At 34.9% G+C, this 5,430-nt stretch overlaps 1 non-coding gene across 1 annotated transcript; it reads right to left on the bottom strand.

Annotated features, from left to right (window-relative positions):
• Nucleotides 1–3,259: 3,259 nt before the first annotated feature.
• LOC141680767 (small nucleolar RNA R71) lies at nt 3,260–3,366 on the bottom strand. The gene has a single exon (XR_012558412.1). It is a non-coding gene; the product is annotated as a small nucleolar RNA R71 (small nucleolar RNA).
• Nucleotides 3,367–5,430: the final 2,064 nt, after the last annotated feature.

Raw genomic sequence — 5,430 nt, 5'->3', positions numbered from 1 at the left:
ATATCATGTCACACATTGATATATATTGTTGTATGGATTTATCATAGTATTTAAAAGCAATTAAAACAATTTAAACAAGCTTTAAAACACTTCCAGGAGTATAAACAGTTCAAAACTATTATTTAAAAATATTTGAAACTGTTGTTGCCTTTATTACCCAAAATAAAAAACTGCCGAATTCATTTATTATAGTATTAATAATAACTATTATTATAATTATTATTGGCCCCCTTTTGTAACTGTTATTGCATTTATGTCCCAAAACAAAAACTGACGAATTAATTTATTGTAGTATTAATAATAACTATTATTATCAGCATTACAATTACAAGGTCAGCCAATGGATGGAAGCAAATATTAAATTCATATTTATTCACATGCATAATTATCTTATGAATTTTAATTAAAATAATTTTAAAAAAAAATTCATAACAAATAATCTACATATCACAAAATTATGAATAACAATACCTAGATAATCTACAACACTTGTAGAACCTAGATCAGTGGCCAAAATCCAATGCAAAAATATTTCGAATTAATTCAAAATTAAATCTAAATAAACTTGCAAAAATCATAATAAATCCATACATGCATAAAAAAATCTGAATTTTTTTTGTGAATCTCTATATGTAGAATCTGGCTTTGATGCCATGAAGGAATTTACGAACGAGCGGAAGCATGATATAACAATTATTCCGTAAAACCATGTATCACATATATAGAAAAACATATAAAATCAAGGGAGCGGAGGAATCATAATCATACCTTGAAAATCGAAGCTTTATAACAATGTATGCTAGCAGTTTCCTCAAAGTGTGAAGCACTCTACTGGTATCCACCAAGAATAATCCTTCGATGAAGCTTTTATAAAGATGAAGCTTTATAAAGTGGTGCCCTTTTCTTTTGAGAGAGAAAGAGAGATGAAGAAGAAGGAGAGGGTGGCAACTAAGTTTTCACAAAAACACAAGTGCATACCAAAACTCTTCTCATCTCATTCTTTATATAGGGCTCATTAGGTTTTCATATAATTTATATATCAATATATATTATTATATAAATCCCACACTTTATCTTATAAAATGTTTAAATAAGATTTAAAACTATTTTAATCATTATTATTTTTTCTAAACTCTTTAGAAAACAACTTGCTCTCTCAAAATACCTTCATCAATAAATTAATCTTTTTATGGTGTGACCCTGTAGGTTCAATATTAAGCCGGTAGTAGAAATAAATAATAATAAACCTTCTATTTATTATTTATATGAATTCTAAAATTCATTAAATATAATTAACTGATTAATTATATTTATTCTACATCGTGAGTGATGCTTCTCAACATATCGTGACTATTCAGATAATATGAATTCACTGCTTAGAATACCAAGAACCTGTCAATGACTAGTTACCGTACAATCAATTCCTTCTACCCTTACAATATCCTGATTAAATACAAGGCATGGATCTCGTATCAGGCCTATCAAATTTAATCATATGATATCTTATTCATAATGCAAAGTTCATATTAATGCAAATTAGAAACTCCTTTTTAATTTCATACACTCTGGCCAGAGATTCCAGAACTCGCATACTAAGAATAACATATGATATTCTCTTCCTATACTGGAAGGGGTAGATCCTCTATTGACGTTAACTATCTCCATACACAAATCCCTATGCCCAAAATAGACCTAATGGATGTCCTTGAGACTAAGGACTAAACCAAAGCACAGTTCATTGTATACAAGATAACTTTAACGATCTCAAGTCTAAGGACACTTGTACAACTATCATTCAGTGAATAACTATTGACAAGTGAGTAATCTCCATTAGTTGTCCAACTTATCAAGTCATGTTCAGTGAACTTATTCCCTAATAAGCACCTACATACTGGCTATAGTGTCACCACACAAATGCCTATGAGAACAGATTCTAGATCTCACTATTACAATCTCATAATAATTCTAGAAGCTTTACTTTAAACTATGGAACATCTTATTCAAAACACTTAAGATAAAGTCCATAATAAAACCAAAATAAGTCTTTTATTAATATTAATGGAATCAAATAAGAATACAAGAAAGTTCTTCCTAACTCATCATACATTTGGGTTTAGGACAAACACTTTCAATGTGTTATCATTTCGCATGATTTGTAGGTAATTTTAACCATCTTATTTGCCCTATGTAATAATTATAGATAACTTGTGCTTTAAGCCATTTTGTTATCAAATTCTATAGACATATATAGGGTCTCAATATAATTGGTGTCTATTCAGCTTCTATCTCTTTTGTGGATGTCTGGTAGTATGTTATTCGTGCAACTAAAGTTGGCGTTTAGCAGTTTCATGTTATCTGATTAGTGTCTCTTTTACTCTCTTAGTTATAATTGTTAGTTTAATTCGTAGTTATAATCAACCTCAATTTGTTATCATCTTAGCATTGGATAATAAACATATCGGTGCGTAAATGCATAAATCACATTGTTAACCAAATTAGTCTCTATGGGAACAAACTAGAAATAATTCTATATTACTTGCAATCGCGTATACTTGCATGAATATTAGCGCATGTTTAGACCTAACAAGTTTTTGGCGCCGTTTCCGGGGACTACAGTGTTAACTTTTAGTTTATGTGTTTGTCATCAGTGATCGTTAAAGTTCATTGACTCGGACATTGTTACTTACCTACTCTTTTGCTTATCGTGTTTCAAGTACTCTAGCGATCATGTATGCATACGCGTTCGCGAGCTCGTAGGAGAATTCTGGATATAGACGAGGAAGAAGTTGTAGAGGAGCGAAGGGAAGATTTTGAGGATGAAGAGAAAGTAGTAGAAGAAGAGAAGATCGAAGAACCATCTTTGTTAGAGATGGGAGATCAAGCAGATAATACTAAGGCTTTGATGGACTATTCTAAGCCTGAGATCAATGATATTCAGTCTAGCATCATCAGGCAAGCCATCACGGCTAACACTTTTGAGATAAAGTCAAGCACGATTCAGATGATACATAACTCAGTTTAGATTGGGGGTTCTCCTACCGAAGACCCCAACATGCAAATCAGGGATTTCATCGAAATCTGCGAAACGTTCAAGTTCAACGATTTGTCTGAAGATGCTATCAAGCTGGGACTATTCCCATTCTCTTTGAGGGATAAAGCGAAGTGCTTGTTACATTCTCTACCACCAGGGTCTATCACCAGATGGGAGGATCTTGCTCAAAAGTTTCTCACTAAATTCTTTCATATGGCGAAGACTGCTGCAATCAGGAATGCTCTTACTCAGTTTGCTCAGCAAACTGGTGAAACTCGGTGTGAGGCTTGGGATCGATATAAGGAAATGCTAAGAAAGTGCCCACACCATGGCATGCCTGATTGGATGATTATCAACTGTTTCTACAATGGTTTAGGCGCACAATCTAGACCTATGCTCGGTGCAGCATCTGGTGGACCCCTATGGGCTAAAAGCTACGATGAAGCTTATGAGTTGATTGAGCTAATGGCAGCTAATGAATACCAGAATTCTACACAAAGAATGTTGTAAGGCAAGGTTGCAGGAATTTTGGAGGTCGATACAACTACTGCTATAGTTGCTCAATTTAAGGCTTTGACGATGAAAGTGGATTCTTTGGCTAATTATGGAGTTAATCAAATCACTAGTGTTTGTGAGCTTTGTGCGAAAGCACATGAAACTAAGCAGTGTGCTATTTCTAGAGAATCGGTTCAATTTGTGAGCAACTTTCAGAGATCACAGCAACAAGCTCCAGCCACTTATCATCCAAATAACCGCAATCATCCTAACTTCAGCTGGAGCAACAATCAGAATGCGGTACAACAGCCTTATCAACCATACACAGCAAGGCAGTATAACCCTCCTGATTTTCAACAACAACAATATGCACCAAGAAAACAACTTCAACATAAGCAGTTACCTCAAGCAAATGAAAAATCTGAATTGGAGGAGTTGAGGCTCATGTGCAAGAGCCAAGCTGTTTCTATCAAGACCTTGGAGAATCAGATTGGGTAAATTGCTAATACATTACCGAATCATCAACCTGGAACGCTTCCGAGCGATACTCAAGTGCCAGGCAAGAAGGAAGCTAAGGAGCATGTTAAAGCAATCACATTGAGGTCTGGTAAAGTTGCGAATCCTGAAAAAGTTAAGGCTCTAGATTCTGAAATTGAGGCTGAAGAAGAAGAAGTGCAAAAGGGATTGTTGCATTCATTCAGTTGCATTCATGCATTTTTGTTTCTTGTTATTTGAGTCTATTTATACTTGAGGACAAGCATCGATTCAAGTTTGGGGTATGTTGAGTGGCATTTATGACACTTTATACTGCTCTAGTAAACTTTGAATTGATGCATTTGTACTCAAGTTATTGGTGTTTTAATGTATTTTCTAGTGTTTTTGCATTTCAGGCATTAATCCAGGAATCAGGTGAATTATCATTTTTTTGGTGCTAATATGGTGTTAGGATGATGTCCAAGGAATAAAGCTCGGGAAGCCAACTCAATTGCAGCAAGAATTAAAGAAAAGAAGAAGTTTTTCCAGAAGCACGGCGCGCCCGCGCTGGTCTAGCGCACGGCCACGCCCAAACAACAGAAAGCCAGCGCGCCCGCGCCGATGAAGCGCGCGGCCGCGCCGGGTCGGGATGCAGAAATCCTGATTCTACTCAAATTCTAATTGGAGGACTTCTACTTGCATGGGCTGCTATATATACTTAAATAAAGGACGTTTTTCAAGAAGAGGGACGTTCCAGAGCACAAGGAGAGGCGTAAGAAGACCGTTTTAACACGATTCAACGAAGATGAAGAAGATCTTGTTTTTTCTTATGAATGTTTGTTTTAAGTTGTAACTTGGATGCTAGTTTTCTTATTCGTGAAACTTACTCCTGTTTCGTTCTTGGTTTTATTATTTAATCTGTATAAAGACTACGTTTATTATACCATGCTTTCATCGGAACCCACGTTAATGATAAATCTGATTATGGGCTAATCGTTATCGTGGGTTTTAGCGGATTTACTTATGGATTTCTTTAGTTAATTTGTTTCGATACCTTAGTGTGTGGTGAATGTATGATAACCTAGTATTGGTTATGCTTATTCGTCTTATGAGCGTCGCGAACTTATAAGATAACGTGTTAATCTTTAATGAAGCGACAGTGAAGTTAAGGATTTAGAACTTGCCATACTAGCATAGGTTCATGTGTTATTATTACGCATGATTCGTAGGTAATTTTAACCATCTTACTTGCCCTGTGTAATCATGATAGATAACTTGTGCTTTAAGCCATTATGTTGTCAAATTCTATAGATATATAGGGTCTCAATATAATTGGTGTCTATTCAGCTTTTATCTCTTTCGTGGATGTCTGGTAGTATGTTATTCATGCAACGAAAGTTGGCATTTTGCAGTTTCGTGTTATCTGATTA

This window comes from Apium graveolens, chromosome 1, assembly GCF_009905375.1.
Source record: "Apium graveolens cultivar Ventura chromosome 1, ASM990537v1, whole genome shotgun sequence".
NCBI classification, from domain to species: Eukaryota; Viridiplantae; Streptophyta; class Magnoliopsida; order Apiales; family Apiaceae; genus Apium; species Apium graveolens.
Note: the sequence above shows the minus strand (reverse complement) of the source record. Positions and strands in the feature narration are given on the sequence as shown.